At 45.7% G+C, this 25,775-nt stretch overlaps 1 long non-coding RNA gene across 2 annotated transcripts in view; it reads left to right on the forward strand.

Annotated features, from left to right (window-relative positions):
* LOC142053747 (uncharacterized) overlaps positions 1–21,336 on the forward strand; it is a 161,299-nt gene extending 139,963 nt beyond the window's left edge. Inside the window, exons 5-6 of one of the 2 annotated variants that reach the window (XR_012659310.1) lie at positions 767–8,528; positions 9,303–21,336. This is a non-coding gene — a long non-coding RNA (uncharacterized LOC142053747). Of the gene's footprint in view, positions 1–766 lie in introns of both variants that reach the window. The other variant, XR_012659311.1, reaches the window with a different exon arrangement.
* The last annotated feature ends 4,439 nt before the right edge of the window (positions 21,337–25,775 follow it).

Genomic DNA, 25,775 nt, shown 5'->3' on the forward strand with positions numbered 1-25,775 from the left:
TCTCACTTACTCATCTGTAAAGCAAGTTTTTACTTGATGCTGTGCTTCCCGTGGGGCTGCAACCGCTGATGGCCACAGAGAGCTGAAGTCCTGCAATACCAGTGCAAAGGGCTGTGGAACAAATCTCACTTGCTGTGCTTGCTGCTCAGGATGAAGCATGATTCCTGGTAGTCATGTGTAGAGGAATTGTATTTATATATGGATGTATACCCTATTGAAACAAAATGGCGTGGTTTCGTTCTGTGCTGCCAGTAGTTAGTGTGTGAGTTTCAAACCATCAACCTATATTCTTTAAGATCCAGGAGCCTTGGGAAAAGATCCATTTTTTTATCCTGTACTAATTTAAAAAACGCTGTTTTGTTTTTTTAGTGCAGCATGGTAGAAATAAAAGACAAGAAGGATAAAGAAAAGACAGAAAGACCGATACAATCGTTTTAAAGGTCTTCTGCTTTTCCATTCATGTTCTTTTCAGGAAATGAGACTGACTATATATGCGATAGGAATGAAACCACATATCACAAGCCACTGTTGAGTTCATGAAGTGACCACATTGAAAAAGTAGTGAAAAATGCGTTCTTACTAGCGCCTTCCCAGCCAGTAGGAATCCTGGCTGTGGCTTGCAATTGTAGTAGGGTGAAGATTTGCATTTTCAAGTTGGCGGTTTTCCTTTTTACTCTTCCACTTCCTACCAGCTAATTCGGTGCTGTGTTAATTGTGAATCTGGGATGCAAATCAACTCACCTGCTTGTTTTTCTTTCGTTTTCAGGTTTTCTAACTATGGAAGCTCTCCTGAGGAGCTGCATCATGCACTGCTGGCCCCAAGGATGGGATGCAGAGCTGGGAGTGAGGATGAACTACAATGTGCCACCGGGAGTTGCTTTAGCAAGGAGAGAGGCTTTCTGGCATGTTATACGGTGCTGAAAGCCATGCTACCCTTGACAGCAAAAATCCTTATCCTTCTTGTGGTTTTTTCCAGGACAGCTGATATTTCCTGTTAGAGATGCTTTGTATGCAAATCAAGGCGGTACAACAAAAAAAGTCCTGAAAGCAATCACACTGATAAACTAAGACCACCGGGGAATTCCTGCTTATCATTTTTTATCTTTTCTTTTTTCAGTTCTGTACTAGATACTTCTTTGCCTGTTTTTTCTTACAGTCTTTAATGTTTGCTCTGACAGACCTCTTGCTTATAAAATACAGTGCTTCTTGCATTTTGCAGAGCTCCATGTCAGTCTACATGAATAAGAGGCAGTAAGTGCTGGGAATTGGGGTTAACAGTCACTGTGTTTCACCTTTGCCCTGCATTGCTCTGGTGCTTTCTGGTGTTCAAGAAAGAGATGAACCTCATACTGCAGATTGCCACGTGCCTGTAGTGATGGTCGACCTGGGAAGGTGAGCCCAGAAACCTTCAGAAACCTCAGGAAAGGAAAGAGGAGAGGAGGGAAACAAGAAGCAGCCAGCAAGAGTTTGTCTAGTAACTTAAACAGGAGCAGGATTTGACCTTCCTGAGGCACTTCAAGAGATGTCGTGCTCAACACTGCACTGCAGTGGTGTGAGTTGGTCATCTCCTTGCTCCAGCAAAACAAACTCCCATCTGCCCAGCCTGTGCCCTATAGGTATCACTACATGTGCAAGGGGTTGATCAGAGCTGGGCTCCCACCCTGCTGCCAGCAGCAGCAGCTCACCAATGCTACAGGTTGTGAGGGTGAAAAAAAGACTTGTAGAAGCAAAGCAAGAAAAGGACATGTCAGAGCAAGAAGGAGCTACAAAACTAGAGAGTATTCCCGTGTGTGTCCAGAGATACCCGCTGCAGCCCAGGTCTTGTTGAATCACACTGTGGTTGCTCTGGCCTTTGTGTGGGTAACGGTGATAATCACTGTGTGTGGTGTTGGGTTTTATTCTTTGGTTTTTCTTAAATGTAAAATTAACAGTCAAATTGGCGTTGGTAGGGCAGCGAGCCTGGTGTGGCTTTTATCTACCCCGAACCTGGGGACAAAGGAGGAGAGGAAAATGGCTTGACCAGTTTGGTGGCCGTGCACTTAACGGTCCTGGAGTTCAAAGCAAAGGACACAACAGTCAGACACCCAAACCCGCCTGGGCTCCAACTGATAAGTCGCATTTCAAAGCAAAAGGCAATCCTGAAGGGGCTCTGTCGAGTGGCTGAAGCCTGCAATGCTGAGTCTTCTTTAAAAGGGGATTTCATAAGGAGTAATATGAACAGAAATGGCTCTTCTGTGGTTTTACACATTCCAGGCATGCCAGGACTGTTCCTGTCAAGGAGGGGCAGTCTCTGGGGTTTTAGGTTCTTTTTTTTTTTTTAGCAAAATATTTGCCACAAACTAGCAGCTGAAATAGTGAAAAATAAATAAAAGTTGCAAAATCATTACAGTAGCAGTAATGGAAACTGTGAGGCTTACACTTAAACTGGCTGTGGGGTTTCACCCCGTCATCTACGCTGCTGAGCTGTTGGGGTTACTACTTTTGCCTGCTATGACTGCTTCAGGATGGATGATTTAAAAGCAGAGCTTCAACTGTTGGTTGCCCAGAACCTAAAAAACCAGTGCTTTAGTTTTTTTCAGAAGCTATGCCTTTTCAGCAGAACCACTGTTAAGTATAAAACCCTTCAGTGTCAGTGCAGTTATGTGGATATACAGCATCTTTACATTGTACCAGCAGCATTGATTTCTGCAGATCTATGGGTACAGAAATGGGATACAGCTACTCTTGCTTCAAGTGCACTTATTTTGCTTTCAAGCAGACTGTGCCAGGTTGGTTTGCACCTGTACACTTCAACACAAATTTGATTTTAATTGATTTGAGAGCTTCCACGCACAAAATGACAGTGCGTTCAACCTTAAAGAGCACCTTAACTGTGCCTTAAAAGAGTCTGAAGTTTCACATGCAGTAAGGCACTAGATGGTTTGTGTAGACCTGACCTGTTAGATAGGTGTCTAATTCATAAGCCAGGCATGTGTGCTGCTCCTGTTGCCATAGTCCTATGTGCTGTGTAGGTAGCAGCAGCTCATGGATAGCTGAGAAAGCTACGGCCAGAGGTGTTACTGCCATCACCTTGCTAGCTTGGGTGCCAAAAGGAGCATGTCTGTAAGTGAGACACCCTGCATAAACACTCAGTACCTTTATCAGCAGCACCGTGCTGGCCACAGCCAGCTCAGCACTTTGGCAACCTGGAACTGTACCTTCACCTTCTCTGCAGATGAGACTAAGCCCTCTGCAGGGGGAGCAGAAAACTGAGCCAGGCTCATCCTGGCAGAGGCTGAGCCATGGGGCCATAGATACCCACCCTGAGAATTTGCTTTTCAGCCTGGGTTTGGCCACGGCGTGAGTGCAGGCAGAGGGTGAGATGCAGAGGGTGAGAAAGCGTCTTTGAAAGTGGCAATAAAGGAGACACGTTAGGAATTAACCTTCTGGCTTGGTTTTACATGAAGGTGAATATGGTTATTTCATGATGAACAGGAATGGGACTGGATTTACCCTAGTGAGACCACATTTGGAGTACTGTGCCCAGTTTTGGGCCCACCAGTTTAAGGACAGGGAACTGCTTGAGCAAGTCCAGCAGAGAGTTACCAAGATGACCAGGGGACTGGAGCACCTCCCTTACGAGGAAAAGCTGAGAGACTTGGGTTTGTTTAGCCTGGAGAAGAGAAGGCTGAGGGGGGATTTCATCAATACCTATAAATATCTAAAGGGTGGGTATCAAGAGGATGGGGCTGGGCTCTTTTCAGTGGTGCCCAGTGACAGGACAAGGGGCGTTGGGCACAGAATGGGCACAAGCTGGAACGCAGGAAGTTCCACCTCAATATGAGAAAAAAATTTCTTTCCTGTGCGGGTGCCAGAGCAGTGGCAGAGGCTGCCCAGGGAGGCTGTGGCATCCCTTCCCTGGAGACATTCAAACCCCTCCTGGACACGTTCCTGTGCCCCCTGCTCTGGGTGTGCCTGCTCCAGCGGGGGGGTTGGACAAGATGATCTCCAGAGGTCCCTTCCAACCCCTGCCATTCTGTGATTCTGTGGATTTAGGATGTGGTGCGTGAAACCCCTTCCCACCCTCTAACACAGGCTGATGTTACAGAGGAATCTCACAGCTGTCACCTGGGCTGTTGTGGGTCTGTGGGTGGAGGAACTTTAATCACTTTAATCATTTGCTTGTCATCAAATGCCGCACTGGCAAGATACAAGGAAGGAAGAGCTGGTGTTAATTCAGTGCTCAACGTAAGTATTTTTCACCTGACAGAAGTCTGGTCTTGTAGCCTTCTGGGCTGCTTGCCATTTTGTGCTTGTTTCCTTAAAAAAAAAAAAGAGCTTTCTTTTCCCCATCAGTGCTTCCAACCAGAGAAATTTGGAAACAGAAAGTCATAAGGTGTAGTCAGCAGTAAGCTACCTTTTCACTGGGCCTATCTTGCAGGGGATAGCTCTGAAGTGCATTTTCCTCTGGCCACTCAGGGTCTCTGCTGTGGAAGAATTTATTGCTGTGAAACTGTAGCACACTTTACAAGTGGCAGAAAAAACTACTTTTGTAACCAAATAATTGTGTTTAACTTACAAGTCTCACATAGGTGCATGTTTGGAAAATTTTTGTTTTGAACCAAAATAAGTTTTCCACTGTGCCATCCAGTGTGGCAAAACGAGTGGACCCTGAGTTTCATTTTAATGTAGAATTCATCCATTTGACTGCAGCAGGTTAAATTGAGATGCTCTGTTATCCTTCTCTTGGTGTGTCCTCACTTGATATTTTGTGCTTCAGAATTTCCATTTTCCCTCTTTTTGATGGTTTGAGAGTTTTAATAGAGACGGCAAAAACATATACATTTTTGTCCTTGGGAAGGCTATGGCGAGTTATGCAGTGGTGAAGAGATGCTGACAACCTGTAGAAGAGCGGGTTTTTGAAGCATGGGAAGTGGTTAGCGCCTCATTTGACGTCCTCACATCAAAGCTGGACAGCACGCTGGTCAAGATGCTCCGTTTGAACCACAAATTACGGGGCTTTGGGCAGAAATCACTGGATGAAATTCTGTGGTCTTTATTAGGCAGAAGGTCAGACAAAATCATTTAGCTGGTTTCAGCTTTTAGAATTTATGAATCACATAGTGAGGGGGTTTTTTTTGAGTTTGCCTGAAAAGTTTGCCTTGGTAGCATGCAGACAACAAACCCCATCTGTTCTCTCATCCTCTCATCATACTGTGTTGCTTTCGAATTGTCCTAGGAGGAGGATAAAGTTGGGCTTGTTGGGCTTCAAATTTCAGTATGGGTGGCAAAGGCAACTCTACCTTGACTATTATGGGCCTCCCATGACCACAGGAACGGATGGTACCTAATGCCAGCCCTGATTTAACAAACATCTGAGGACCGACTCATCACCACAGCAAAGCCAACAACTGGCTTTTCTCTGTTCCTCATGGGAATTGTGCACCATGGGATCCTGCAATGAGGCAAAGATGGGAGGAAAGCTCCAAAGGCAGCGTATGTGCTTTTGTTAGTGTCCAGTTACTTCATCTGCAAGCCACTGAACTTGGGACTGCCAGAACTGGCAGGAAAGAGACACTTTAGTTGCCTGGATGTGTAAGAGTAGCTGAACTCAGCACCCACACTTCTACACAGCACCTTGTGAAAACAGGGAAATTTGGGGAAGCCCAGAGCAATGCAATAGCTGGAGAAAAGAAGGGGAAAATCATGAGCCAGAAATGTAATGAAAATAAAAATAATGTGAAATAATCTTGTTTTCTTTCCCTTTATGCAACTGGGATGAAAATGCAGGTGTGAGCAGAGCACTTGCCATCTGCAGCCTTTTCTTCCCTGCCAAATGTGACTTGTGACATGGTGCCACCCGGCACTCAGTGGTTTTAGCAGTTCAGTGGACATCCCTGGTTGGTTGCCCCAGGTTTGGCCTGTCTTTGCGGCAGCATGGACCCACTCCCCTTTGTAAGAAAGAGCTCCGATGCCTTTCTTGTCCTATAGTAAAACTTCCACCAGACCTCAACAGGGACCGGACAATGCTGGGCAGAGTTTAAACTATCAGGTCAAAAGGCTTCGGAGCCATCTCCTCCTAAGGCAGGCATCTAAAATAGGTAGGTTGCCCCCTGGTAATGGCTATTTGCCTCCAGTGACTCTGAGGGGAGGCCAGACAGCTGGTTGAGATATGGACTACTGCACTTTGGATGTCTGAAGCTCCATGAGATGAACCCCCTCTCACCACCTGCATGAGTGAGAAGGAGCTACTAGAACAAAGCAGCTAATGAAGATCCATCTGACACCGTCCGAGATGAAAATAATACAGAAACTTTAATCAGCTCTCACAAGCTGAGCGGTCCCTGGAGGTCCCATACCAAGCCTGACCCACTTGCTGGGCCCCAGCAGCGTGGCACTGGGCATTCCGCCTGGCTTCGGAGGAACGAAAGGACAGCAATCTCAAAAGAGACGGGAGCACAGGGGAAGGCAGTGAGTGGTAAGACTTTTTAAGAACTAGTTGGGGTATTTTGATCATTATTAAATGCAAACCCACCTTCTGCAGCATTTCTTTTTTTGAGCTGCTCAGAAAGGAGGGAGGTGTTCGGAGAGATTTGTTTTCAGCCTGATCAAATGATTTCCCAGTTCCATCCGTGCACCCGTCTGCTGCATCCCAGTCTCTCCAGCCGTACCATGCTGGGGAAGCTGCTGTGAGCGTGTGTCCTCGGGGCTGAGCTCCAGCACTGTGACTGGCTGCCCCCACCCCAGGCTGTAGCCCGCTTTGCGGTGACGGAGCAAGGGCTCTTGCCACCAGCAAGTAGCCGCATGACTGTTTTGCCAGATGTCCGCGCTTGCAGGCAAGCCTGCCTGCGCAGAGGCTCATGATGAACCCAGGCTCCCATCCGTAAGGTCTCTAAGGGATGTGACCGCTTTGCAATGGCTTCAGATTGGGGCATCTAAGTGAAAAAAGCGACAGTGGGTAAAAAAACCCAAAATCTCTGGGCTTTGAGAAAATTATAGCAGTGGACTATGCAGCAAACTGTAATCCACATCCCCTTCCAGGAAGGTGTTGCTGGGAAGATGGTTCCCACATGCTCCTTGGAAGGGCCGCTCTGCTGCCAAATGAGCACCGATCTTTCACCCGCCTGTGTGTACCTGTCCCACAAGCTGCAGCTGGGATGCCACTAGTCCTCGCCAGACCCTGGGAGGATGCGAGGTGCTGGCACTCGCCGGCATGCCGAGGCCTGGCTGACTCCCCCGGCAGAGCGATGCTCCAGGGCCTGTGGACAACAGTCCAGCAAAGTGAGAGGAGAACAAACCGCCTCCTCCCTGTGTACAGCACACCTTGATTTTCTGATCTTTTGTTCTCTTTTTCTTTGTGTGACAAACTGAAGTACAAACCTCTTTCACCTGTTTGTCATTTGTTCACTGGTGGTTGACTAAAGGATTTGTGTTGTTTTTTTTTTAATTGGTAGGGTGATGATGTAACTATAAGCCTAACATTCGTGGTATATTTTGGTGCCATCTGAAAAGCGTGAGTCGTTACAGAGAATGTGAGAATGGTGGGGTTTGTGGGATACATTTTTTTAATCCCTGAGTTTCAGTCTCAGTTTGGAATGAATCAAACATGTTTCATGGGACTGAAAAAACTGGGATTTTTCCCCCATTCTTGCTGCAGTGTAGGGTTTTTGTTTGGTTTTTTTTTTTTCATTCAAAATGTTTACTCACATATGAAGATTTCCATATGTTAAATGGTTCCTGGTAAGTTGGCAGCAAAAGGAAACAGGGTGAGGAGAAGACAAGCGTTGGGTTTTGGTTATTTCCACATTTTTTTCAATTTTATTTAGATTTGAGCAAAATGGCAAGCATTTCATTTTGACCTACTTTCAAATCTCATTAGTGAATGAAGAGGGGCTGGGAGGTGTGATCATGGGAACATCAAAAATACAGCAGATCAGGACAGGACGGACTAACAGCAGTCCTGCTCTGATGGTCAGCCCAGACCCGGCTATTTTAATGTATCTAATCTTTTTTTGTGTTAGCAGTAGAAAACATCCAGTGAGTGAAAGGGGATGAGGAAGAAGGAGCCAGCAGCACTCCTCTCCCCATTTTCCTTGTCTCCCTTCCAAATGACAGCAGCCTGCATCTCACAGTCACCATGGTTGCATCAAGGTCTTTATTTTCATGTAGGACTCATCAATGCACATAAGTGCAGATGGACAGACGCGTGCTCACTCTAGTCCCTGGGCTCTGGAGCCTGCCATCATTGCCAAGGCTGAACTCAAAAGCCTTGCCCAGAGGAAGGGTATATCAACTCGAATTAGCAGTACGGGAGCATGGTTTCAATACTCCCCAGTCTGGGCAAACTCACCGGTTGCTTGCTTGGCCTGTGGGAATATGGACCTTTGGCTGTGATTGATCCAAGATTTTGCAAAGCTCTCTTCTCCACAGCAGCTCTGCCTTTCTAATTCCAGGAAAAACACACCAGCAGCTTCAGCAGGGTTTGAAAAAGTCTATCCCAGAGTTACTGTCTTCCTGAAGAACCAGCAGGAGAACCACATTTTATTTGAGTAAGGAAATCAATGCATCTCCAATCACCTTGATGAATTTGGGTTGATTTGTGCCAGCTGAGAAGCTGACCTTCAGTGTGTGTTAGAGGCAGCTGGTAGGTGGTTGCTTGATACATCCTGTTAAAAGACCTTGTTTTCAATTGCTTAGTGCTTGGGAAACGTCACTGTTCCAGGTACAGTTTTCCATGCCAGGGAACAGACTCTTTCCTGTGCACTTGATTTTGCAGCCAGGTATTTGTATTTATCTACAATGTAATTATTTCATGGCTACTCACGATAGGCTTAGCATTGCACAGGGTATTTTCTGACAACCCAGATGAAGCAGCCCTGCTGTGATGAGCTCTGTTGAAGCCTGTTCCCAGCACACACAGGCTGCATGGTTTGTTTGGCTCATGTTTTGTTCAGGAGGCCTTAGTGGCCCTTCTTCATCATTATCAAAATTGTTCACTTTCTGATGACTTCAGCATTCCAAGTTTCAGTCTTACAGCAGGAGTAGCAGCACTTTTCCTTCTGTAAGTCCTTGATTTTTCTTTTTTTGGTGCTTGTCAGGTGCAGGGAAGGGTGAACTTGGTTTGCAGCTCCTGAGACCTTCCTAACAGGCATCAGCCAATGCTAGGAAAGCTGCAATGTAGGTTTGTTACCTATGAAAAAGGAGGGGTCTTTAGAATGGTCAGTATGTGGGAATATTCCAGCCTCTGCCTGTCTGTGCTTTTCTTACTGTGAGATTGAGACACTTTTTATAACTTTCTGTCCTTATTCCCATTTTGGTGGTAGGACAAAGGCCAGCTGAGCAGCTACAGAAAAGGTCTTGGGCAGCGAACCCAAGAGGTGCACAGGATGCTGGTACAGCTGCCCTGGTGCCTGGAGCGATGCTGGGAGTGCCCAGCCTGGGGCGAGCATGGCAGTGACACCGTTGGACTCTCCTACCCACTTGGGGCTCTGTAGCCCCAGGGTACTGACATGCTACCACAATGCAGTGCTGTCTCAACCAGGTCAATAAAGAAAACCACTCACTGCTTGTAACTGAAGGGACATATGGCTCTGCTTTGCTTCTTCAGAGCTGCCTAGAGTTTGTGCGTGACTCCTTATCCAAAGCCTTGTCTCCCTCCTCCCAGTGCCCGAGCACCAGGTGACAAGCAGAAGTACAAAATCCGTGTCCCCAGCCGTCTGCAGAGAGAGAAGAAGAGGTACCCAGGGACCAGCCCTGGCATTGCTCCCTGAAGCTGGTGAGACTATTACTGCCTCCAGCTGCCCTGACTGTCCAGTCGTGTTTATTAGCCTCTGCAGCAGATTGGGACTGGGAATCAAAGGGATAAAATGCAGTTTGGGGTCTGTGAACAGTTGCAGAAACCTGGGGCAGGGAGATGGGAGCAAGGAGTGATAATGTGCTAAGCCACTGCAGGTGCTGGATCAGTGGAGGGTGAACCAGCCCCTTGCTGCCCACACCAACAGCAGGCTCCTGCCGAACGACTCAAACAGCGGACACCTAGGGGAGATTTGCTCTTGTCTTCTGGCACCTTCTCTTGCCCTGGTTGGCAGCCATTGTTGGATGTGTTGCCTCATGCCAAATCTATTCATAGATCCCTAATCCTCTTCAGCCAACCAGCTTGGTGTCGTGGACTTTCTTCTGGGAGCCAGATATGTCAGTACCATTATACATGTGGCTTTTGAGTGACATGTGCAAGGCCAGGCAGCAAGCCTGTGGCTGAGCAGGTGTTGAAATCTAGCTCTCCCAAGCTTGGGGTTGGCAGCCCTTCCACCAGGAAATCCTTCGTTTAACTTTCCACCACAGTGGATGGGGTTGCATCGATGTAGGAGGGAAGTCTCCATGCACTCGCGCATCTCTTCCAGCCCTTCTTCACCTACCCGCACCTCTCCCTGAAGGCACCTACTCTCAAGGAAAAGAAATACTACTCAGTGCCCAGGAGAAAGCAGAAAGGGATCTGGATTGCCTCTGGCACTGTGCACCAGAGGAAGGAACGGGACAGTTTTGGGCAAGGTTCAAGGCAGGTCGTGCAGGTTTGCAAAGTGCTCCTGCAGGGCTCCGTCAATGGGTGTTGTCCATGAGAGCCCGTCAGGTGTAGCAGCAGGTTTCTGTGCCACCCTCATTTCTCTCCTCTTCAAAGAGGGAAAAAAGCTGCCCTGGAACAGGCTGACCTTTAGCATAATTCTTTCTTTTTTTTTTCCCCAAGTCAGGGGCACTTGAGTGAAAACTGAAGAGGGCTAAAGCGACCTGAATTTTTCAGCTTTCCTTGTAACAGTGACAGGGCTGTTCTTCTGCTCTTGGCATTAAGCAAGAAATCAATGTTACTGCAGGAGCAAACTCCCAAACAGGTGGCGATCACACACATATTAACCTGAACGAGAGCAGGAGGCACCACGTCCCCCTGCAGACCCGCCAAGCAGAGAGGAGATCTCATCACCCTTTGTTTGTGCTCAGAGTGTGGCTGTCCGGAGGATGGTGCCCAAAGAGATAAGGCTCTGGGCACAGATGTCTGGTTTGATTATTCTTTTCCTTTTTGGAACAAACCATATGGCAGTACGGGCAGCACAGATAGCTGGCAATCAAAATTCCTGGGCTCCCTCCCTGACTTCACCATTCGCTCATTTAATTTTCAAAGCGGTTTTTATGCATCAGCAAAACTTGCTGCCTTGAACCTCCCCATCCCCTTAAAACAAGAGCTCTCCCTCATTACTGGAGGTGCTTTTGAAAATAGTAACCACATCTTGCTTTGCTATCACAAAATTAGATGCACTTAATGCTTGTAAACTACTTTGGCACCAACAGATAAAAGGTGCTACAGACAGGTTGCTAATCAGTTTGATTAAGTAAAGCGCCTAAAGTTTGCCACTGCTGCTGGAGGATTGCAGGCTGATCCATCTATAACCCGGAGGAGTAAGATGAATTAGGTACGATAAGGATTGTTTGGTTTCTGGTCCGTCAACCAGTGAATGAAATGACTCGGTGTTTATATGCCAGGTCACAGAGAAAAGTTTCTTGCGATTGGAAATGATTAGGCACACTGATTAATGTTTCCAGTGCTCTTTGATCCAGAGCTGCCAGTTGGAATGAGTCTTGCTGCACAGAGACATCCCGACTGCCTCGTAGCAAAAGTGCAGGGGGTAGAAAATTGAATGAAAAAATGCGGGTGGGGATGGGAAGGCTCTGCCGTAAGATATGCTCTTTTTCCATCAGGGACTCCAGGGTTGTGTTCTTTGAATCATCCTCTTATTCCTGGAAGTCAAGGCAGTTTGTAACTCGCATTGTGCTTGTCAGGTTTATTCATTTTAAAGAAAATGTTCGGGAAGATTGCCAAGTCATCTAAACATCCAGTAGTGATAAGGACCTCAGGGTCTGCTAAGTTAAGAAGAAAGCATTCCAGGTTCAGGAGAAGCATTAAAATGTAGCACTTTCTGAGTAGTCTGCAGCTTTTGTGAAACTGTTGATATTTCTCTTATGTGGAGGTGCCATCTCCTGCATGCCTCCTTGTGATGGATGTTTCTTCTTTCAGCCATAGGATTTCCTATTTTTAACCCTCAATTAGGAAGTCCCCCTTTTATCATAGGTGAGATATTTGAATTAGTTCCCTAAGACAAGACACAGGAAGATTTGCTTGGATAAGAGGAATAATCCTCACAACTTCTTATCATTCCCACATCACCAGACTGTTTGTCTTCATTATATTGTGTCTCTATCATACTTTAGGCATTATGGATGAGCCTTGGACCAACTGGGAGCCCACAAAGACAACTGCATTGCCCACTACAATTTCTTTATAATCAGGACTGCAGTGTTTATCGTCCTCACTGTCTGGCTTGTCATCCACACTTGGTCCTTCTGGGGTGTTGCCCTCTTTTGTGCAAAGTTGTGTATACAGGATGAGATTTCTAATAAAAATCAGAGAGTGCCCTGGTCCCAGAGCAACCAGTTAGCAGGTGGTGAATGGGAATTCAGTAAAGCTCTGGAAAACTTTTAAGGTGAAGAACCTAAAATGCCTGGGTGTACCAAAGAGCTGAATTGCAGATACCCACATCCAAGGGCGTAAAAGTATTCCCAAATCACTATTTGTTCACTAAGTATTTTGGGGGAGCCCCCTGATCCATAGCAATTTCTCACAAAATGCTTCTACTGCAACCCCAGGTGGTTCGGCAGTTATGGCTGCTTCTGTAGGGAAGAGAAGAGGCAGGAGCTGGGGCTGCCCCTTCCTCAGGCAGCCCAAGGTCTTCCCTACTGCCTATGGCCACCCCTGTGCTTGCAGGGAGAGGGGTAGAGCACTGGGTGAGCACTGGGCATTCTGGCCATCCCGTATTTCTCTTTGCTTGTGTTTGTGCTGAAGACTTCTGATTTTATGAAACAGGAAAACTTTTGAAATATTGGAAGTGTTCAGGAGCTGAGAAAATGGTGGGTGAAAAGTAGGGCCCAGTGAATCCCACTGGGGGTGTAGGTCGGTGTAAGGAGGAAGTTGCAATGCTATTTTTACCAAACTCGGCTGTTTCTTTGGGTGTGCCTGCTTTTTCCATGTTTTACCAAGCATGAGAGCTTGCAGAGACCAGCACTGAGCAGTTCTTCTCTAACACAGGAGGCCCATGTCCCATCTCCCGCTCAAGTCAGTCACCTGTCCTGACATCTGACCACCATTTCATATCCCCAGACAGGATCTGTGCCTTCCCTGCACTCACAGCCCCAGGACCACAGCTGGTCCCCATCCAAAGCCTCTGATCTCTGATAGTGCATGAACTCATCCCCAGGCTGGGCTGGCAGCTTTAGGGTTTTGCTCCTCTGCTCAGCTGTTTTCACACAATGGATTGAAATCTTATAATCTTTCAGTTCTCTGGCATGTTTGGTGCCAGTGTAGTCAGCAGAGGGAAGACAGACAGACAGACGTCTCCTGGACTGCGTTCTGTGGGAAACTGGTATAAATACGAGCATACATCAGTTTCCTGCCTTTGTGAAATTGTGCTTCATGCCTGTTTTCAAGCCTATGTTATCTTCCTGTGCATGAAACAGTATCAATTTAATTGAAGATAATTTTCACAAAAATAGGTGCCTGCTCTGCCTACTTTCTAATTTCCCAGTGGCTCCGCAGTGGCTGCTTGGCTGCTGTCTGCTCTGCTACTAATGGTCCCGCTTTCCTCCTCGGCTTGTGTGGTTGCCCTTGGCATGTTGCTGGGACAGGGAGCAGTGACGTAGGGTCTCCTGGAAGCCTGTGGATGGGGCCAAGCAAAACACAGCTGGGCATCACCCCAAGTACCTCAAGGATTGCTGCACCGAGCGGGTCCCATTGTCTCAGACATCTCATTGTTCTTCATAGCGATGGAGGTGTCTGTATCACTCTTGCTTATGGCAAGCTAGGAGCTGGGGCCAGGGAAGGGAGGAGTTTGGGATTAGACATGTCTCCAGCTCCTCCGGGTAGGAATCACTGCTTATCTGAAGCAATTTTGGAGTGGTATTTCGGGTGTGGCTACCGCAATGGAGACAGTTTCACACTGGTGGAAGCCACTCCAAAGGTGTGCCATGGTGCTTGGTGGACCTGATGCCTCCCCAGGCACACGCCACTGGTGCTGCCCCAGCTCACTGCCATCCTGCTCGCTGCCTCACTTGCCAGCTGCTCCCACCAAAGCCAGGTCTCCTTTCCTCCTGCCCTCCCCATGCAGGATGGCAAAGCATTGGCGTGAATGACAAACCCACCCTCCTTATCGTGTCCCCCTCAATATGGATCCTAGCAAGGAAATGGTGGTGGGATGGCAAGTTCAAAGATGCTCAGCCAAAAATCACAGAGGCTGATAGGTTTGCCTCGTTATTGCACCTCAGTTAACCCTTCAGTTACTGGCCCTGAGGTGGTTTATCTGTGAGGCTCTGTTTATCTCTTGGGCTTGTAGCTCAAGCCATGACAGGGGCTTCTGGTGGGCTGAGGCCTTTGGCTGCAGCCAGTTTTGCCTTTACCGGCAACAGTCACCTTTTTTTCCTCACCTTTATGGGAGGTTGCTGCACCCACTCAGAGGCTAGGCCATGCATGCCAGCTCATGTCCAGGAGGCGGAAGGGCAGGGCTTGTGCTTTGGGCTGGCAGACGATGTGGAGCATGAAACAAGTCAGCAGTCAGGGCAACCATGGCCAGCGAAAAGCATGAGACTCACTGCCCCTCTGGGCAGGGTTAGACTGGGCAGAAACCTGGCAGGGAGGAGGTCTGCCCATGGTTAGGGTGCAACCCAGGCCATTAAAAGTCTGGGTATGTGGGAGCTGGAGCTGCTGTCTGAGCTCACAAGAGATCTTTAACTCTTTATATCTTGGACACTCATGGGAAACAAATACTGTTGCATCCTGCTTTCTGCTCACAATTCAAAAGCTCAGGGCAATTTTCCCCCCGACATAAATACATAGCAAAATATATAGCAAAGAAACAGAAAGGAAATACAGAAACACAGACAAGTCTAGGTTGGAAGGGACCTCCCAGGACCATCTGGTCCAACTTCTGTTGAAAGCAGGGCCTTAAACAAGGTAATTCAAGGCTCAGTCCAGCCAAGTCTTCAATATTTTTAGTGAGAAAGAGTCCACTCTCTTCAGGCAACTGATCCTACTCTTTAGTTGCTCTCACAGCAAAGAACGTTTTTAATAGCCAGGTGGAACTTCCCTTGAAGCAACTTGTGCCCATTGCTGCTCCTCCTGTCATAGTGTATCCTTGTGAAAGGCACATCTTTGGCACAACTAACCTTTAGGTATTGGAAGGCAGTGATTTGATTTCCCCACCCTAAGCCTTCTGTTCTCAAGGATGAGCAAGCACAGTTCATTCGATTGTGAAGTTCTCCAGCCCCCTAATCTTGCTGATCCCTCTGAACCATCTCCAGGCTTTCAATATCTCTCTTGAACTGGGGGAAGGAAAACTGGACAGTGTGTTCCAGGTGTGGCCTAGCAGATGCCAAACAGAGTAGGAAAATCACATCCCTTCATCTACCAATAATAGTCTTACTACTTCAGTCCAGGATGCTGCTGGCCTTCATTGCTGCCAGGGTACATGGCTGGTTCATGTTCGGTTTGCCGTCTGCCAAGACACCCTGTACTTTTTCAGCAGAGCAAGTGTCCAGCCAGCCAGTGCCCATCTGGTGCTACTGTTTGGGTTTATTCCATCCGAGGTTCAGGACTCGATGTTTGTCTCTGCTGAACCTCTGATACCTCTCTATATGGTGGCTTTTCCTTCCAGCACATCTACATCCTCTCCCAGCTTAGGCTCGTCCTCAAATTTGGTGACAGTGCATTCAATCCTATCTTCCAGATCATTTATAAAGCTGAATTGCATTGACTCCAGATGAACTTTATTTATGACCAGCTGCAACATGACTTTGAGCCTTTAACAACAACCCTCTGAGCTCAGCAGGTTTAGTCAGTTTCTCAACCATTTTTTGTTTCATCTGTCCAGTCCATATCTTAATGGCTTGTCAAAAAGGATTTTGAGAGACGCTGTGTCAAACACCTTGCTAAAATCAAGGTAGATGATATCTACAACTTTCCCCTCATCCACTGAACAAGTTGGTCAAGCATGACGGACCCTTTATGTTTACTTTTCACAGTCAGCATCTTGTCATTTGTGTGCCTGGAAATAGCTTTTGTAAGGGCCTGTTCCATAGTTTTCTCAGGGACCGAAACAAGACCGACTAGTTTGCTGTTTCCTGGGTCTTCCTTTTTTGCCCTTTTTGTAGGTGGACATAGTATTTTTCCTTCACCAGTATCCAGACTGGAAGACCTCTCTCTACACAAAGCTGTTTACTCATTGTTTTTCACTTTCCCTGCATGGGGGAATAATGTGGTTGACACCAGACAAATTGCTTAAAGCACTATGGATGACAACATGCAAAGAACAGAAGGTCCTTGTGTGTAGTGATACCAGTCCAAATTAGTTAAACAGGACAAATTCTGGGCTGTAAATGGCAATGGTTCATGGTGACATATAGTCTAGATCTAGAGATGCCCTTGTTGATGGTAGAATAATCCCATCTGCAGATCTAGGTGAAGTAAAGTGCAGTTCTGTGTAGCATAAGCTATCATTAATATTATTCTTGCAGGTTTTATTTAGCAGGGACTGGTCTTTGGTCTAGCATGCATTCAGCAGTCAAGATTTTGGCCTCTCAGCCAGTATCTGGAAGCCAGATCTCTCCAAGAAGGAGTGAGCTTGGTTTCACAATGCAATCATGATATTGCATGCTGGTGTCTGGTACCGTGATGGGGGTCATTAGATGGAGCTATCACCACCTGAGAGGTGGATAGAGTTCTTTTAGAGGTCAGTTATTAGCTGAAAGGTCTGGGTAAAGTTTGTACAGACCAGCGTAGTAAGTGGACTGATGTTGATATCAATAATTATAGATAGCAGTATGTGTTTAGGCAGTGCAGTTACTCAGCACTATTACAGCAGCTGTACAGCAACATACACTGTCAGACCGGTATGCTTCTTTCATGTTGCAAAACAAGCTACACATCTTTAGCCCAGACTTTCCAGCTTTGAAATACCAGGAGTTATCCAATGATACCATAATAGTTGCATTGGAACCTGCTAATTCTACATTTTAATAACCACCGCATTGACTAAGCTAGGAAATATGTGCTCTCCACTACCAAAGGATAGGTTTTTCTGCTCCAGCTCAACAACTGACTATGTCCTTCATATATTAGCTGTTGGTGGCTCATGATCTGGCTTCTGAGAAGAGTAAGAGGAGAATAGCAAGGGCTGAATGGGAAATTATAGAAAGGCCAGGGAGGTTCACGCGAGGCCAGTGAATGGTACTAACCTCCAAGGCAGTGATTTGCCAATGCGCAGCTGCACATGGGTGTCCTTCTTCCACACCTATGGATTCAAATTTTAAGGTGTAATTGTAATTACAATTGTAATTGTAAGGCAATTGACATGACATTGCTTAACGCTGTTATAAATATTCACAGAGCAGGTAGCTCTGAGCTGTGTTAGACTTCTTATGTCTTTACTACTGAACCATATCCTCAAGCCTTCCCTCTAGGAGGGTGGAAACCTGGCATCCACCCAGGCTCTGTTAATACAAACCCCAAGTTATTTCAAGATCATAAGACAGAAAATGTGCTTTTTCCCTCCCTTTTTCCAGTCTTTTAAATTTTTTTTTCACGAGAATTATCCATTTCTGGTCTGGCTGGAAAGAGTCAATAGAAAACAAGACACCAGTGAAACATGTCATTGCTGTACCCGTGGTCAGTATTACATGTGTGTACTTTAATAGTCAGCTGAGTTTAAACAAATACACAGAACTCCCTTTTTTGACCAAGCAAAAAGTGACAGCTGTTTGTGCTGGTGTTTCCCTTGTGCTGCAGGCTGCCTGCTGGCATTGCAGAGGAGGAACTGTTTGGGGTGTCATTTGCTTGAAACACTTTATCATGCCTCCCCACGAGCCCTCCCTCCGTCTGGCTGCTTACAGGTTTTGAATGAAAGGCCCTGTTCACACATGCGGCAACTCGAATTATCTCTAAATAAACTAGTATATGTGGAGAGTAATTCATGAGCACTTCCAGCGCAATGATAAATGGCAGGCAGGGCCAGTGCGTACAAGGTTGGTGCCTCAGGGATGTGTCTCCATCAAGTTCTGCAAAGATACTCTAGAAGGGTGTGGAAACATGACCTTAAAATAAGAGCTGTGTCTTTCGGAGGTTTACAGACCAGGCTGTAAGTGACAGACATGCAGTATTTCATCTGTCACCTCTTGTCTAATATTGTATCTCCAGAACTTGACAGATACTTCGGGTTTTACCCCCAATTTGCCCCTGTGTGATTACCAATCTGCTTCCTGAAAAACAAGAGTCATCTTAGCCCTTAAAAGATGCCTTATACAGTCAGTTCTGATAAATACTAACAATAAACGCTAAGAATTTATGTACTGTCCCGCTATTTTCCAGCCCTTGCTGACATGATTCTTGAACTGCAGCTGAGTTTTGGCTGAATGCAGGCCATTGTCCTGCGACGACCAAGAGAGAGAGGAAAAACCTGCAAATACAAGAGCCACAGGAGGTTGTGGCAAGGTTTATCCCAACAGGTTAAACAGGGACAAGGCATAGCCCTGAGCAGTGGTGTATACCTGTCCACACTGTAAGCTGTTAGCACAGCTCCAGCCCACACAGGCTAGCACTTCTCCAGACAACGCCCGAGCGCTGTCTGGGGACCTGCACTGGCCAGGGGCCATCCCCAGTAGTAATTTGGCTGCAGGCACCTTGTTCTGGGGAGGTAAAAGGGCTTAGCTGTCTGGATATGAGCTGCTGGGCAGTTGACTCCAGTGCCAGGGAACAGTCCCTGGCTTGTCTTATTTACATGCGTGGACAAGATGAAGGCTTTGGGATACAGGAGCCTCAGTGGTGAGGGACAACATATGTGAATTTTGCAATTCTAGATGCGGTTTTGAAATACATATTTCTGTTGAACTTTCAGGTACTGCTTTCAGATACTGTCTCTCTCAAAAACCCTGCACTTGCTGAATACCTATTATTGCTCCCATATGGCAAGGAAGGGAAGAAATCCTTCAACTTCAGATAACAGACATAAAATAGTGTGAAAGAAATGTGAAACGACTGGGGAGGAGTTTTGTTCTGATCTACAGAGAAACTGTAGGAGATTGATAGATTGCTGCTGATACAATTGAAAAGCACACTGTATCTCCCTATTTGTGAGTAGATGGAGAACAGAAGTAAAGACAGCTCAAAAACATGGAAATACCAAACAGAAATGGTAGTCAATCTGATGTACAGGGTCTTACTTGTCACATAAAAATGTCTAGGCTTTGTCTGTACACATCTGTACTCGTGTCTACTTCTTTATTAGGCATAAACTCATAGCAATTCACTGTAGTCAAACTGGTCATACCTGTAGATCCTGTTGAAAAAATGACTCTTTTTCTGCCCTTAAAATCCCAGCTGAAATTGATAAAAATAAATAAGTAGCCTTGCCTCTAAGGAATGATGCTCCTGGGGAAAAAACTGTATTGTGATTTGAATCAATGCTGCAAAGCTCATCCTGTATAAACCATTAGTCCTGGAATCCAGCACAGCTGAATTATAGGTGAAATGTATTTTGGTCCATTGCGTCAATGTGTTGCTTGTACTGGGGAACCTGAAACTGGACACGATGCTCCAGATGCAATCTTATGAGTGTCAGAAAAAAGGGAATGATGCCTTCTTTCAACTTACAGTTGTCTCATCATAGAAGGTAGCCTGGCTGGACAGCCAAAAGATTAACAGCACTCTGCTTGTCTACACTGACCATGCCAGGTTACCTTCAGAGGAGTTAGCATGTCTTTGGCTAAGGCACTAAGGCTAGAAATATGACTTGAAAAGTAGAAGGTGGCCTGGGTTCTGCTTGTATACGTAGTTGTATCTGCATGACCTCTTAAAATGGAGTCCCATGAGCATAGGGTGTGTGGTCAAGAGCCAAGTATGTGACAAGATCTAAAGGTAGGAGGGATTTGTCTGGTATCTCAGAGGGCTTAGGGTGTAGGATGGTCCTTTCTCAGTTCTGAATGGTCTTCATACATGGTTCTGTATCCATCCAGGCTTTCGTATCTTCTGCTTTTTAACAAAACTAGCCTTGAATGAAGGGGCATGATACTTGACTCAGGCATCTTGATATAGCTGAACTGCTCTAGCTAGTGGAGCTGCACAAGGGTTTACAATGTTTATGCTGAAGTGAAGAACATGTGAATAAATTAGTAGCCCTAAAGTGCTGAAAACAAACACTTTGGGATAAATTGAGAGGATGGGAAAAATGCCCCCTCTCCTTGCCTTGCATCATCTCACATTCCATCCTTTGACTATGCTCACCAAGGTAGGTGAAGGGGATCGATAGATGGAGGAGGTTATAAAGCTCTTGTCATGTTCCCAAGGTCTGAAATCCGTTTAAAAAAATGTGTGCAGCCACAAAGCAACCTGAGAGCCTCTCTTCTCAGGCTGGGAGGTCTGAGCACTGCCAAAGGATTCTGGCCCCCTCTCCCAGCCTGATGCTTTGAAAGAATAACATTTAGCTCCATGATACTGCGGGTCTGTTGACTTGTGCTTATATGTTTGTGCTTGGATGCGTGCACAACTCAAAAGCAGGTCTGAGGTTAAGTAAAGCCCCTTGCTTGGTGGGAAAGCTTGATCAACATGTCACAGAACATGACAACTTCCATAATGGTTTTTAAAAAATGCATATGGGATTAGCTGCCAGCTTCCAGGGGAGGGATATGTGGTAACCACTTGAAATATCTAACTTCTGGGCTCTGCCCTCATCTCCACAGCAGTTTTGAGCAAATCATTTGATATCTCTATGCCAGCCAGTTGATCTGTAATACTGTACTCTTTATCTGACAACTTTGAGTGTTGTGTGGCTTATTGAAGGTCTTTTCATGTCAGAGACTTAATGTAGGCTTTAGTGATATTTTTTTAATGTTCAAATTGAAAATGAATGCCTTTTTTTTCTTCTTTCTGTCTGTATGAAAAGACATTTAATACTTCTGAAAATTTACTCCTTTTATTGTGTCTTAATTCAGGCATTTAAAACCATGGCCCATTTTGAATTTAGGCCAAACACCCCTGCCATGGCATGACACAGTTTTCTCTTGGTTGCGCAAACAACCTAACTCAGCACAAATGAGTATGGAGGTGAGAGTGATAAGAAGATGGGATGTTACATATCTTGGCTGCAAGAATATAACAAAGGTTTGTCCTGTGTACATTAGTTGGAGCATGCTCATATGTTCCTCCAAGACAGTGAGTTTTGCTCTTTATGAAAGGCCTGTGTAAGCATGAAGTACTGGAAATAAAAAGACAGCTGAAGGCAATTCTGCAGTCATTATGGATTTTTATTTCAGCAGCGATGTGACTGCTGGGGTCAGTAGTCATACCCAGAGTGGTCCTGCTTTTCATTATACTAATAAGCAAATGTTGGGGTATCTACATGGAAAGAAGAATACTTATGATGCACATAAAAAAATTTTATTAGGCAGGCAGAAACCCAGAATGATGCCATGTCCTGCTTACCACCTTCTAAGGACACCTCTTCTGCCAACATTTTAGTCATTCGCCAACAACCGCATTTGCTACATCCTTTTCAGTAATACACTTCTGCTACACATCTTGAAAGAGTTTAGAGTTGAAGTAAAACTGGTTCTCCCATCCCCACTGGACTTCAGCACAATGAGAATGAGAATCAGGTAAAAGGCTTGTGAAAGCAACTATTTTTGGCTCAGCCCTGATAGGACAACAGCTTCGTTGTTCCGCTCTGATATTCAGTCAGTGTGACTCATCTGTAGAGGACTTTCTGGCCCTTTTTCTTTAAAAATGTGCTCTGTCCAGAGAACTGACTGAAACTATCTAAAACTTGAAACACTGAAGAACAGCTTGCTCATTTGTTGGGTGTTGGTTGATCTTTTCTAAACCATCTCAGCTCAAAAGGTTGAATTTGTGCTGTCTTATGCAGCAAGGTGTTTTCAACCAAAAGAGAATTTTTGTGGACTTTTTTTTTCCTTCTGGAGGAAGGGAATAATGGAGAGAACAGGTTTCAAGGCTCCTGCAGAGAGTAAGGTCAGGTGTCCTTAGAGACGGTGTAGGTGATGGCTGCTTCAGTGTGGGAGGAGTTGGAAAGACTGGAAGAGGCCACTCTGAATGTCACCCTGGCCTCTGGTCATACCTAGCTAACCTCTGGCTTCAGAGGATTTTCCAGGTCTCTGGGACTCCCAAAGTATGAGGACTGTTGCCAAGCTTTGAGGGTGCCATGGCTAATACAAATGTGACACTCAGCAGAGAGCCTGGAGACACTTCCTCCTTGAGTCCCCCCATTATCTAGGATTCAGGAATGCCACTTGTCCCCAAACTGGGGAAAAGTGAAAACTGTTTTTTTCAGTCACTCAAATACCAGAAAGAAACAGATGTTTGAGAGCAATGGTTAGGGAGAACTCAGACTTGTCATCCTTCTAGTGAGGACATGTCCCTTCCTTTCCACTTGTGTGTTTTCCCTGAAGATATAATCTTAGGCTGCAGTTGGACAAGATAAGCACTTAGTGTAAAGCTGTGAATAATCTCTCTCTCAAGGGCTTTAAGTACCAGGTTGAAATAGGACTTTAGAAAGGTGGGTGACAGCTCCATTTCCCAAGAGGAGTTTCCATGCACGGAATCTGGAAGTGGCCTGATGTTGACATCAGTGACCTGCTTTGTTGGCTGTACGTGAAATCTGGCTCTGCTGAAATCAGCAGCAAAACTGCCATTGAATTTAAGAGATCTGAATTTCAACCCCAGTACATTTAGTTGAATTACATTTTTTTTTCCTATAGGTATGTAGGCATGGAGGACTTGTGGAAAATATTTATAAGATCGAGACACCCTTACCTTTATGGCAAGGGGTGGGCAGATGCCACACATTTAGAGTTTTGCCTGGCACTTTGAAATGCTTTTCATTTTTTCCTACCTGCCTTCTTCAGCTTTCCAGATTAAACTTGTGCATGAATGGCAGGTCTTATTATTTTGAGTGTTCTGTGTTTCTCTTCGCTATTTAGATACTGAACTTGCAAAACATACCTCTTAGCAGGGCCATTCATTCTCAACTGGATCTTAATGAGACCAGTCCTTCCTCTTCTGGGAGAGAATGCACCTCTGGTGAGAGAAGCCCACCTTTCACAAACCACAGTGAAAACTTGTTTTTTCACTGAAACACAAAGCACACAGCTGCTTGCAAATGTCAGTTTTTCTTAGCATGAAGCAAAAATGCATTTTGTAAGTGTGGGACACACATATTTTGATGTGGGTCTTGAACAGGGCTTCAGTATAGGGATAGCTCATCTTTAATTTATAGTTACAGGCAATTGAGCTGTTCCAGGAAAAGACATTTTGTGGTTCTTGGGCCATGGAAGAAGAAGGATAAAAACGTTCTACCCTAAACAGAAACAGTTACAACATGCAATACAGACCTATGTTCCCTGAATGAAAACTTAGTGTAAAGCTCTTGAAATGTTTTTCAGAATTAAAATCACTGAGAGATTGATGCTAAGACTCTTTCAGGTATCGTCTATTCTTTCACTGGGAAAAAACAAAAACATTCCTGTTTGCTACCTCTGTTGCCACAACAAAGTTAAGTTAAATCTAGTTGGCAGCTGGTCGCAAGTGGTGTTCCCCAGAGCTCAGTATTGAGGCCAGTTCTGTTCAGTATCTTTATCAGTGATCTGGACAAGGGGATCAAGTGCACCCTCAGTAAGTTTGCAGGTGACCCCAAGTTGGGTGGGAGTGTCGATCTGCTCGAGGGTAGGAGGGTTCTATAGGGGGATTTGGATATGCTGGGTTGATGGGCTAAGGCCAGTTGTATGATGTTTAACTAGGCCAATTGCTGGGTCCTGCCCTTGGGTCACAACAGCCCCATGCAACGCTACAGGCTTGGGGAGGAGTGGCTGGAGAGCTGCCCAGCGGAGAAGGCCCTGCGGGTGTTGGTTGACAGTCACCTGAACATGAGCCAGCAGTGTGCCCAGGTGGCCAAGATGGCCAACGGCATCCTGGCTTGTATCAGCAATGGTGTGGTCAGTCCAGTCCAGCGGGAGTAGGGAAGTGATTGTCCCCCTGCACTTGGCACTGGTGAGGCTGCACCTTGAATACTGTGTTCAGTTTTGGGCCCCTCAGTACAAGAGGTGCATTGAGGTGCTGGAGCGTGTCCAAAGAAAGGCAACAAAGGTAGTGAAGGGTCTGGAGAGCAGGTCTTATGAGGAGCAGCTGAGGGAACTGGGGTTGTTTAGCCCAAAGAAGAGGAGGTTGAGGGGAGACCTTATTGCTCTTTACAGCTACCTGAAAGGAGGCTGTAGTGAGGTGGGTGTCAGTCACTTCTCCCAAGTAACAAGCGATAGGTTGAGAGAAAATGGCCTCAAGTTGCACCAGGGGAGGTTTAGATTGGATATTATGAAAAACTTCTTCACTGAAAGTGTTGTCAGATATTGGAACAAGCTTCACAGGGAAGTGGTTGAGTCACCATCCTTGAAGGAATTTAAAAGAGGTATAGATGTGGCACTTAGGGACATGGTTTAGTGGTGGACTTGGCAGTGTTAGGTTGATGGTTGGACTTCATGATCTTAAAGGTATTTTCCAACCTAATTGATTCCGTGATTCTAAGCTATAACCACATGTTTTAATCTGATTATAAGGCCTGCTGCAGGAAATTGTCTGGCCTGTCTTGTTCCAAAGGTTGACTTAGTTGATCAAAATGACATTTCTGGCCCAGAAGTTCATCAGTCATTAAGGTGATATGATTATAGAGGGATTTATAGACTTTTAGGGTTTAAAAGCATTTTAGAAATAGTAATTGATTCATGCTTTTCTTCCACTGAAATGCAATCACCACCAAGGAACAGGTCTGTCTTGTTTTTTTCAGGGGACAGCAATGGGGAAGATGTAGGTAGGCAGCATGTAATTAAAAAAAATTAATTTTATCAGAACTTTGCGTTCACTCTTGTAAAAGAGCTATGGGATTTTTAAGGGTCTCTGCAGGTTGGGCTGTAGAGCACCAGCTGTAAAGTCACCTTAGGATTGTGTTGGGGTTATTGCTTCTGTACCAACAGTGGGAATATGTTGCTGGATTATCATTACCTTGGCCTGGAATATCTCAGTGCCCTTTGATCAGCATTTGGGTAAGAGAAATTTCATTGTACCTCTTGTTTGGTACTGCAGGTAACTGTGTACTGCAAATACAGCTGCGTGTCTGGCAACACGCTGCCTGTGTGCCTGCCGCTTGGTCAGACCACCTGGCTGGTCTCCTTGCTGAAGGCTGTTACTGCAAACAGCAGAATTGTTCTGCAGTGTGGTATATTCAGCCTTTACTGATGCTCACCACAGCTTGTCCTAGAAGAAAAATGGATAATTGACTAATCTGTCAGAAACTGCCTTTTCCTAAATCATAGGAACAAAGAAAAGCTTGTAAGGAAACTGGTGCCCTATCTTTATCAGCCAGCCTTTCCTTATTTCCATTACACGCAGCCTTGCTTATGTCTCTGACACTTGGGGAAAACTCAAATTCTGCTCCTCTTCTTCTTCAGACCAAGTGGCTTTGGGTCTGCCAAAACCCATTCAGTTTGAGGGGAGTCTTTCTAGTACTGTCAGCTGGTTTTTGATCATCTCCTCTGCTTGCACCCCTTTCGGAAATCAGAAGGCACACATTTAATTTACTCTTAGAAAGCTGATCTCAGGAAGGCAGAAATCAAATAACTTCAATGCAGCACCTGAATGGCCTGCTAGAAAAGATCTA

The sequence above is a fragment of the Phalacrocorax aristotelis genome, chromosome 2 (genome assembly GCF_949628215.1).
Source record: "Phalacrocorax aristotelis chromosome 2, bGulAri2.1, whole genome shotgun sequence".
Classification (NCBI taxonomy): domain Eukaryota; kingdom Metazoa; phylum Chordata; class Aves; order Suliformes; family Phalacrocoracidae; genus Phalacrocorax; species Phalacrocorax aristotelis.